This window comes from Choloepus didactylus, chromosome 19 (genome assembly GCF_015220235.1).
Source record: "Choloepus didactylus isolate mChoDid1 chromosome 19, mChoDid1.pri, whole genome shotgun sequence".
Taxonomy (NCBI): Eukaryota; Metazoa; Chordata; class Mammalia; order Pilosa; family Megalonychidae; genus Choloepus; species Choloepus didactylus.
The window spans coordinates 49,937,195-49,948,484 of record NC_051325.1 but is presented as its reverse complement, the minus strand read 5'-3'; the positions used below and the strand labels follow the sequence as shown (position 1 = coordinate 49,948,484).

The window sequence follows — 11,290 nt, the reverse complement described above, 5'->3', positions numbered from 1 at the left end:
CGGGGGGTGGAGGGGCTTAGGGAGAGAGTGGTATTCATGGGCTGGCATTGTGGGGAAGGCAGAGGGGAGTGGGAGAAGGTTCCTAAAGACAGGAACTACAGCACGGAATTCACGGAGCATGAACACGGCCTGTTGCTTGTGATGGGGCAGGAGCGAGATCTGCTAGACCAAGGTGGGCCCCTCTCGGAATCTCACAGAATCTACAGGATGCTATGCAGTATGGTGGACGGAGAACGGAATTTAGAGCGAGGAGAGCTGGGTATGAGTTCTGGTTCTTGAGTTGGCCTCAGGTAAATCCTTAACCTTACCAAGCCATAGATTTTTCCTTTGTAAAATGATGACAGTGATAACAACCACATCAACAACAATAATCCAAAATAATGAACAATGACAGTATGGACAATATCAGGGCTGTGCGAGGATCCCACAAGGGAATGGGATATAAAAGGCTTTCATAGCCAGCAAAGTACTGTAGCCCAGGGATGGGCAAATTGCCACCATAGGCCACTGCCCATGTTTGTAAATAAAGTTTTATTGACACTCAGCCACGCTCATTTGTTTACATGGCTGCTTTCATGCTGTGGCAGCAGAGTTCAGTAGCTGTGGCTGAGGCCATATGGCCTGTGAAGCCAAAAGGATTTACTTTCTGGCCCTTTGTGGAAAGATCAATGACCCCTGCTAGGGCTGGAGTGATGTTAGCTATTACTAAGCCTCCACCTCCCCAAGCATCACTTTATTCACCAGTAAAATTGAACCAACAATATCTTCAATTCTGAGACGTTTTGAGGATCAAATGAAACAACATATGAAAAACTACTTTGCAGACTGTGAAGTACCATATAAATAGTAGTAATTACTTAGTCTCTGTGCTGAGGATCAGTTGTTTTATCTGTAAAAAAGGACAACAAATACCTATCTCCAGGGATACTTGTAGGATCTGTGAGGGGAAATGATTAAAGCACAAACCTTGGAATCAAGCCTGGCCCGGCATCTTGGCTCGGCCCAACACTCGGTGACTGATCTTTGAGGCCTCTCTGGGCCTCAGTTTCCTCATCTGTATCATGGGACTCACAGGGTCACTGCCATAGGGAGACAGCACGAGCGGGTCCCTGGCGCGGTGCCTGGCCTCGTTCAGATCCGCAGGTGCCGTGACGAACCACCTCCCACGGATCTCTGCCAACCGTGCAGCAGAGCTGTACCCCTCTGCTCGGCGCCCACGGGCAGCCCAGGGTACCGGTATAATTAGCTCCATCTCGGTGGTGAGCACCCGCGGCTGCTCACAGCCTCTGACACGACTGTCACCTCCCACTCAGTTCCCCAAACCACAGTTATCCCAATGCTGAGTGTGTGGTACATGCCCGCTGGGCAAGGGGCTGACGTGCCACCAGTGGCGGCTTAGCCCTCATAACTTCTGATTTGTCACGAGGAACAAAGCCTTTTCCTTCTCTCCCGGGTTGGGCAAAAAAAAGAAAAAAAGTTGAGAAAAAAAAACGGTGCCTCGAGTTTGTGAGAAATCCCGTTCTTCCAGACCCCACCGAGGAAAAGGCATCCTGTTTCTTTAAAAGTCCTCCACTAGAGGGGCGGGGACTACCGGGGAGTCCCCGGGTTGCTGGGCCCACCCTTTCTTGAGTGACAGACAAGCAAGCCAATTGAAAGGAGAGAGTTCAGCGTGACGGCGTAACAGAGCAATAGGAACCTGGAACCGCCTGCTTGGGGCGGGGCCCCTGAAAGGCGGGGCAGGCGGAGGCTGGAGGAGCCGCGGCGGGGAGACCTGGGCGCGGGAGCTGGGCCTTGGTCGGCCCTCTGGTAAGTGAGGGGCGCGGCGGGGGCCGGGGCGCGGCGGGATGCAGAGAGGGTCTGGGCCCGAGGGATGGAGAGAAAGAGGCTGGGCCTGGAGCGGGGCAAGGGATCGGGGCCTGCTTCTACCTTGGGGACTGAGGAGTTGGAGAGGGCGGGCCTGGGCTGGACCGCGCCGGTTCGACAGACAGGCCCTCGAGGGGTCGCGGCTCAAGCTGGGTCCTCGGAGCGGGAGGTAGACGGGTCCTCGAAAGGGAAGGGACATTGGGTGGAGAGGAAGACGGCCCAGGCCTTGAGGAGCGGGGGTTGGGTTGGGCAGAGGTCGGAGGGAGGAGGGGGGTGGGAGGAAAGAACCAAGGGAGCGATGAGAAGGTGGGGGGAGGTGGAGGAGGGGAGAGGGTTTGAAAGCAGCCCGCAGAGTGTGCGGGGTCGGGTGGCACATGTCCGAAACTCGGAGTCCTCCTCGCCACTGGCCTCCCACCCCCACTGTCCATTACCCGGCCACCAGCATCCTGCCTGCTTAGCAGTCAGTCCCCGAATCCATCTACTTTCCAAACCCACCGCACTCGAGCTGTTCTCCTGTCCCTCCTGGCACCGTGGCCAGAGGGACCTTTTCAAAATGCAGCTCATATCCGGACACTTGGCTGCTTCAGCTGGCCTGCTTCCCACTCCTTGCAGGGTCAACTTCAGATCTTCGCCCCGGCCCTGGGGATCTGGTCTGTGCTGATCTCTCCCAAGTCTCGATCTACTGTTCCCTCTTGCTCAGTACTCTACCCACCCTGGCCTTCTTTCCATCCCTTCAATATACCAAGCTATTGCCTAACTCCTCAGGGTCTTTAAGCTCAGTGTTGCTTCTCCTTAGGCTGTTTTTCCTGCCCAGCTTAGACTAGTAAACTCCATGCTTCAGATCTAGGATTCAGCTTTTCCTCAGGGGAGTCATCCCTTGTTCCCAACCCCCTGACCAAACTCCCCTTTCATCACCTTGTGTACTTCTCACAACACTTGCACGGAGCAGTTTTACTTTTATTTATGAAAGTTTTAACATCTGTGTGTCCCCCCTAGATAAGGCCCATAAAGAAGAGGGTGGTGCCTGGTTTTGCTCATTGTTGTATCTCCAGCATTTCCCAAGGGCCAGCACTCACTGTAAATATTTATAAATGAATGGAGGACTTGGATTTGGCAGGAGAAAGGGGCTGGGAATTGTGGTCCCTGATGTGCTACCCATAGGGGAAGGGAAAACAGTGTTTAGAAAACTGTGTGTGTGTGTCTGGCTTTATGCTGGAACGATGCTGTCCAATAGAAATATAACACAAGCCACGTTAAAAAAAAGTGAAAAGAAACAGGTGGAATTAATTTTAAGAATTCATTTAACCCAATATATTTCAAAATATTATTTCAACATGAAATCAATACAAAAACATCATAATGGGATATTTTACTTTTTTTTTTTTTTTTTTTTTTTTTTGGTATTATTTGTAACCCAGTGTGTATTTTACACTTAAACAGCCCATCCCAATTCATGCTAGCCACATTTCAGGTGCTTGATAGCCACATATGCTAGAGGCTGCCCTATTGTACTGTGCAGTACTAGACACTTTATGTTCCTTATCATGTTTATTCCCCTCTAGAGTCCTTTGAGATTACTATTGTTACCTGCATTTTACTGATAAAAATAATAAAGCTCCTAAATGTTATGTTACCTGCCAGGGGTCATCCTAGAGTTTATGAATGGAGGAAGAAGGATTAGGAACCCCTTCTGTTTATCTCCAGTGCTTGGTCTTTCTGTACCCCAAGTTGTCTGTAGGAGGTGCCAAGGAAGTTTGGGAATGCAAGAAGTGGGGAGGAAACTCCTTGAAAACAAAGATACCAGTGTACAGCATATTCTAGTTTATTCTGCACAGAGATAATGTGACTGGATGAATCAGTACCACCTGCCTCAGTGGCTCAGGAACAAGCATATTTGATGCAGTTGAAGAAAAATCCACATAGCAGATCCTTCTTTGACCCAGTCACCATCCCTGAGCCCAACCTGCACCAACTCAGCCTGGAGTGTGTTGATTGAGCCTGAGACTGTTCCAGGATCTGGGTAGAAAAACTTACACAGCCTAGAGCATTTCAGAGGCACTGGGAACACTAAACCTGAGTTTTCAGTCTGGTTGTTCAGTTCAGCAATTGCTCACTGTGTATCTGTTGTAAAGCTAGCACTGTTCTAGGTCTGTTGGGGTGATGTGGGAGTGTAAGTCACAGCCTTCCACTAAGACTTACAGTGTACTTGAAAAGACAAGACTGGAACACATAATATGATTAGATGATGTACATGACACCATATGGTGTGCTGAAGAGCCAGAATCAGTGGTGTGCCAGAGGTTGCAAAATGGCTGGCTTGGCCAAGCTAAATGACATGTTTAAAAATGTTGAATTTGAACTCCTTTAGGCAGGGTGGGTACTTTGCACTTAACACAGTCCCTACATGGAGGCTATTTGGCTTATTTACTTACCTGTCTGGTTGCTTAAAGGGAATTTATAACCCCATTAGGCATGCTGGTTTAATTTTGAGTCACTAGAAAAGATTTGTTGAGCAAAAAGATTTGAACTGGCCACTGCTCTGTACCTGACCCTAAAACTCTAACGTTCTTCAGCTAGGAAATAATAATACTAGAACAACACCCAAAGCAATACTTTGCCTTTTAAATTGATTTTCCTCCTCAATTGCAAAATGCTCCCTCATTCTGTCATCAGTGTGCTTCAACCTGGCAGGTAGGGTTTTTCTTAAGTTGGGGAAACATGGTTACTGTGTTTTTGCAACTTCTTCAAGTTCACCCAGTTGGAATTCTGCTTACTCTGTGTTAGGTATTATGCTTAAGTGCTTTTAATGTATTATCCCATTTAATCTTCACAACAACTTTATGGGGTAGGATTGATTCTAATCCCCATTTTACAGATAAGGAAATTGTTAGAACTGGGATCCAAATCCAGGTCTGACTTGTCCCAGAATGCAAGCTCCTGACTGTTGGCTGCCTTGCTGGATGGTCAAGGTTGGAGGAGACCTCAACAGCATCTAGTCCACCCCCTCCAGGTAGATCAGGAACCTCAACCCTAGAATGGCTGGTCCTAGTTCACGTGTGATTGTGGAAGAGCTGGGAAGTCAGGTCTCCTGTGCTGCAGTGGGGAGGATTGAACCAGGAGTTGGAGGCCTAGCTTTATCTCTAACTGGCCTTGCCAGCTTCTTGGGACCTCAGTTCCCTTATTTATAAAATGAAAGGGCCTGGATTGAATTTTATGCTGAAAACAGTACTCTGCTGTTATGGGGGCTACTAAAGAGTCAGGCCCACAGCCTGAGACTTCATTCACTACCCTGGGCTCTTTTCTTCCTACACAAGTTCCCTCTCCGTATGCAACCAGACTACCATTTCCTCTAGTTCATCTGTATTTTCCATCTCAGTTTCTGTTTGCTCTGTTCCCAAAAGTTGAAGCAATGGTTTGTAAACACTGACCTCTTCTAATTCCATCTCTTCTGTGATTGTAGTTAGGGATTTGCAAAGTTTTAGGCAATTGCATATATTTGGTCAGTAGTGTTTTTATTCTCTTGGGTGCCCGCTGGTGGGATTTTGGCTGTGGAATTCTGAGTACTGTGCCACACAGAAGAGTAGGTGGGGGAGTAGATGCAGGCTCGGTGAGTCTCTGCTCTTAGGTTGCTCATGGTCCTGGAGCTGTGGTTCTCAGTCCCTGGTTGTGGATTAGAGTCACTGGGGTGGGCACTGACATATGATGCACAACCAGAGTTGAGAACCACTGGTCTAGAGCTGACATCTCAGACTTGAACATGGGTGTGAACCACCTGAGGAAGTTGTTTAAAGGCAGATTCTGATTCAGTCAGTCTGGAATGGAGCTGCATTATTATAGACTCCAGGTGATGCCAATGCTGCTGGTGTGCAGATCACTCTTTGAGTAGCAAGAGAAGAGACTGAGAATAGAGAATTATAAATCAGTGGGATGTGCAGATTTGGATAAAAGACTGGAAGCACAGGTGAGGGTCCAATTGATTTTGCCTGTGGTGAGAGGAATGGGAAAGCCACGGAGAAGGTTGTCTGGGCTGAGCCTTGAGGGACAAGTAGGAGTTTGCCAGCTGGACAAAGTGGAGGGAGTAACAGCACAAGCAAAGGTACAGACCTTTGATGTTTGAAGGAACAAGGTGGTCTGGCACAACAAATAGGGTCTGCAAGGGGGGAAACAGCAGGGGTGAGCCTGAAAGCCAGGGTGGACCTTCAGAGTTTAGATGTTATTCTGTAAGTGTAGGAGAGCTGTAAAAGGTTTCTAAGCAGCATCAGAGACCAAGCAGTTCTTAGGTAAGTGTTAGAGGGAAGAAGCCCAACAGTCACCCTGTCCCCACACCCTTCCTCACTGCACTTCTGTCTAATCAACTTTGTGATTTTTAACCGCATGTTTGGGTGAGTCCCTGTGTCAATACATTTCAACAACAAAAAAGAGAAACCTCAGCTGGTGCTGTTGGTAAATGGTCCTTCCCAGCGTTTCTGGCAATTACTGTTAGATCCTGAATCTCTGCTAACCGAATCACCCCCTTATACCTCCGAGCCTCCCCTATGACCTGAAGTAGGGGAAGTTGAGTCACTACTCAGAGGAGAAGATTTCAGAGGGGGAAAGCTGAACCATTGAGATTGTGTTCTTGATTAAAAAGAGCTTGTGACCTCCAGTTAGTTGCCTTCCGGGGGATGGGGTACGCATTCTTTTGCAGGAAACTTCTAAACCCAGCTTATCCATGCCTCTCCACCAAATCAAAAGCAAAAGAACAGGACAAAAAGCACATATCAATCCTATCCTTAAAGGAATGGAGGGAGGGAGGGGAGCTAAAAACCTTTGGCATTCTCCAGTCTGAATTCCTTACTAATGGGAAGTGATCGTCTTTCACTTCCTTTCTTAAGAGGAGCTCCCCAGCCCTGCTGTTAGAATCCAGTCCCACGAAGCAGCCACTACGTGGGTGATTGATAGAGCTCCATAGAACCTTTTGTAGGGCTGCTGATTTTATAAGCAAACCTTCCAGAAGCCACTTAGAGAGTACTCCATTGGAGATAACCAACATTCCTATTTTTCTCGTTTTCCGAGCTTTGCTTTGAAAACCTAGGCTTTCATTCTCATGCTTTATAATAGAATTATCTTCAGATCACTATGGGCCTCTCCTGTTTTGTTGCATTTTGAGTTTTCTAGATCATCTTTGTATCTGCTTTAAAGGGTGTGGGAGGGTGAGGAGTAAAGAGTACTTTGATCCAGAAGGGGCAAATGACTTCTTTGCCCCCTGGGCCTGGTTGTGGAACTATGGCTCCCTTACCTTGGCTATTTTCTGTTGAACCCTACAGTAGTTGAGTGGTGGAGCAAGAGGCTATTTATAACCCTGAGAATTTTGCAATGTTATTGAATTGCGTCGACCTAATTTCCACTTCCCTTCTGAAATGAAAACGAAGAGATAAGCAGATACATGCTAGAAGGGTTCCCTTTAAGGAGATCTTTTATCCTGGGTATATTGTTTGGAGAACATTATTACTTCTATCCTCTCCTGATGTTTTCATGGGGAAAAAAGCACAGGGGTATTTTCAATTGTCTTTTAACTGGATTCAGAGGTGCTAAATCTGATTTTCCAGTGAGACACTTGTTAACGATGGCTGTGAAAACAAATTTTAAACAATGGGCATACTGTGTAGTTGGGCAGTTGCGAGGTGGTGAGATATGGAAGGAACACCAGACAACTTGACCAACTCATGCCATTGCCTTTCCATTTGGAGCCAGCCTAGATTCATAGATGTTGAGGAAGTCAGAACAGTTGGATTTGAGCAGACACAAGTGCTTACCAAACCTTAACTGTATGCCAGGTGCTGTCCTAGGTTATGAGACTAAAAGGCTGTTCCTGCCCTGGAAGAGGAGCTAGTGAAAAAGAGAGATGTGTAAATATATAAATATAATAGAATCATGACTGTACCCACTAGAGAGATATGAACAGAATTCTGGGAGAACACAATGGGGCTATTTAATTTTGCTAGGGAAAAGTGGAGGAAGCTAGGGATGGTGCAGAGGGGAAGTGACATATGAACTGGACTTTGCGGCTTCAATAGGAGCTCTTCCGACTGTCAAAGGAAGGAAGAGAATGTGTAGAGGTACAGAAGAAATGAACAGTTGTCTCCTGCCCAGTTGTAGAAGTGGCAGGTAATCCAGGGAAGTCTGGCCTAGATTATGAAGGACTGAATACCCTGCCAGGAGTGTGGAATGCCATCTGTAGACAGTGGCCACTGTTATCTGTTACCGTAAGGAGCTCTTTTTTATAGTTATCTTCAGTGTGCTTTAGCAAACCGTAAATCGCCAGGGAGCACTTGCTGTGGGCCAGGTTCAGGGCTACCTGTTTTCAGGTGAGCTTTTGAGGAACACCAGAGTGCCTGGGATCAAATTCTGGCTGTACCACTTATCAGCTGTGTGACAGTGGGCATGCTCCTTAACTTTCTATAACTCCACTGTCTCATCTGTTAAGTGGACATAATAACACACCACACAGGGTTGCAGCGTGGATTGAATATTGTGTGGATTGAATATATGTAATATATGAAAAGCACTTAAAGCAGTACCTGGCAGATAGCACTGTGTAATTGTTAGCTGTTAATATCATCATCCTCCTCATCCTCCTCCTCAAAGGAATTATTGTGTAGAGGGGAGGAAACTAATTTTGGAGTCAGAAGACTTAGACCTGAGACCCATTTCTGGTATATAATTCATTCATGCCTCCCTCCCCCTTCCCTCTCTACCTTCCTTTCTTTTTTTGGCAAGTTTCTCAATCTATCTTAATCCTCAGTCTCCTTACCTATAAAATGGGAATGTTTTTCAGGGTTCTTGTGAGTAGCAACTGTAATATGTATATAGAAGATATGCTATACATTGTTACTATTATATATACAAGATGATTACTACAAAGTCACCATGTAACTGATCAGTTTTAAACAAATCATACTTGCCTAAATGAGTTCCGCTCTTCATGAACTCAGCCATTGTTGACTTATCAGTGCCATCATCTTATCACTTATGTATGATACTGCTATCTATTCTAACCTCCATTTTAGTGTTCCTTCAGAGCTTGAAGCCAATCTCATCATAGGCTTGACTTAGTTTTTTATGAATACGAACGCAGACTACCTTAATTTAAAGGAGTTTTATTGAAAGGATACAGGGGAATGTTATAAACCCTAAGGGGAAGTGTAGCCATGAAATCTGGAAAGTCGTCAGGGAGTGACTTTTTCCAACTCTTTCTGGAATTTTGTGGGATTGGTTTCTGGTCTCCACATGTGTACACGTTTCTGGATTCTCTCAGCAGACTAGCTTCCTCTGCCAGACTCTTGGTTTTTGCTTCTCCATAGCTTTGGCTTGTGAGTAGCTTTGGCTTGCCATGGTGCCTGCTCTGACACTGACTAGGGTCTTACTACCAGGGCCCATTAATATCCACCTCCCTTAGTCTGTGTATTTTAGTTCAAGAGCAAATGGTTTAGTCCAGCTAAGGTCCAGTGTTCATCCCGATGTCACCAGCTGTGGCAGAGTTGGGGAGGGGTTAACACAGTACAACACAGTACAAACACAGCTGCCTGGATTTTGTGGGAAAGGGCAGTACAAAGATTTTGCAGAAACTTCTACCACTTCAGTAACTTCCAACAGCTTCTGATGCCAGCTGCAAATATTGCAGGAACTCAATTCAATTCTGACCCTAAACTACTCAGAGTTAGGCCACACTCCACAGGTTAAGGGCTATCCTTCAGGTACCAATTGCAGGTTTGGGAGCGTAGGCCACTTGTACTTCTCACCAATTGGCTATAAATTCAGGGTTCCTATCACCCCCTCGGATTCCATAGAAGGGGTGATGCTAGAATGACTTACAGAAATCACTGAAAGTGGTACACTTATGAATATAGTTTTATTATAGTAAAAGGTTACAAATAAAAAGAAGCCAAAAGGACCTCATAGGGTAAGGTTTTTGGTCTCAAATGCAGGCTTCTGTGTCTTCTCCATGTGGCGTCATAAATTGTCCCTCTCCTAGCACGGATAAATCATTATCCATCAGGGAAGCTCACTAGAGCTTCAGATGTCTCAACCGTATTTCGGGGTTTCATTCCATTGGTGGAATTGATGCCCGTGTGCTTCAATTCTCCAGCCCTCCCACCCCGCAAAGGTCAGGGAGGTTGGGCTGAGGTGTCTCAAAGCCCAAACCCCCAATCCCAGGGCTGGTGTCTCCGGTGTGGGGCCAGCTCCCTCCCTAAGGCTGCTGGTGTGGCTGACCCCGCCCTGTCCTGTCATTAGCATGTGAACTCTCGGGTATGGTTCCCGGCCCACCATGAATTACAAAAGACTCCCCTGTCACAGGAAATTCTAAAGATTCAGAGATTGTCTCCCCAGGAACTGGGGCCAAGACCAGCCACATTTTTTCATATGCTACAGGCAGAGTAACTGAGAATGGAGACTTCTGTGGGTGCTGATCGTTAGGATCTGTTGAGTAGTACTAGTGGTTGCAAATCTGCATGCTTTAAAATACAGATTTTTGGAAACAACCTTCAGTCCTTCAAGGCTAAATTTGATAAAGAGACAGTCAGCCTAGGAAATGCCATTTATGGTCAATATAAAGTATAACTATAAAATGATGAACTTTGGTTTATCTCCCAAAATAGAATCCAGAAAGGAGTTCCCAAGACTTTGTTTCATAGTAGCCCCATGAAAATAAGGGTGCAGATTTTTTTGGTGAGGACTTTGAAACGGGCAGTCCTTATTTAGATTTAAGTTCTGGTTTAGAATCATGGACTTTTAGACTTGGAAGTCTCCTTAGTTCAACATTCCCATTTTACAGTAGAGAAAACTGAGACTTGGTAGAAGGGGCATATACAGGATCACCTAGGCACTTCATGACAGAAGTACGATTAGGCCCCTAAGCTTCCTTCAGCACGAAAATCATCCCAGCCCAATGCTCTTTCTGTTGTATATACACTGCCTATTTATTTAAAAAAGAAACAGCAGCTAAACTAAAAAACAAATGATCTAAAAATAAATTGATCTTTTTATGGTGAGCAAAAAGAAACCCCACGGTATGATTCCATTTGTATGAAGCACAAAAAGCCAGAAAATAGATGCTCCTTGGAGGGCTGGAGAGTAGGGGATGGACTGGAAAAAGGTACAAGGGAGTTTTGGGGGGTGATGAAAATGTTCAAGATTTTGTTTTGAGTGGTGGTTACAGAGATGGATTTATATACACATACACACACTCTGTGCATTTTATTGTATGTAAATTATATTTCACTTTAAAAAAAAATTATCTATATAGTCATGCTTCCTGATTCCTGCAGATATGCTAATAAGGGTAAGGATTCCTTTGAGGTTAAGTGATTTGCCCTGGGCATACAGTGATTCATGGTAAGTACCACCCTTGGAATGAGAACTGCCTCCTTAGGGCCAGTTTCTTTTC

The 11,290-nt window shown here is 45.9% G+C and overlaps 1 protein-coding gene across 2 annotated transcripts in view; it reads left to right on the top strand.

Annotated features, from left to right (window-relative positions):
• Positions 1-1,724: 1,724 nt before the first annotated feature.
• Positions 1,725-11,290, top strand: part of ELMO2 (engulfment and cell motility 2) — a 39,033-nt gene continuing 29,467 nt past the window's right edge. For both annotated transcript variants that reach the window (XM_037811505.1, XM_037811506.1), the window contains exon 1: positions 1,725-1,806. The gene's annotated coding sequence lies outside the window, so the exon portion shown is untranslated. The remainder of the gene's footprint in view (positions 1,807-11,290) is intronic.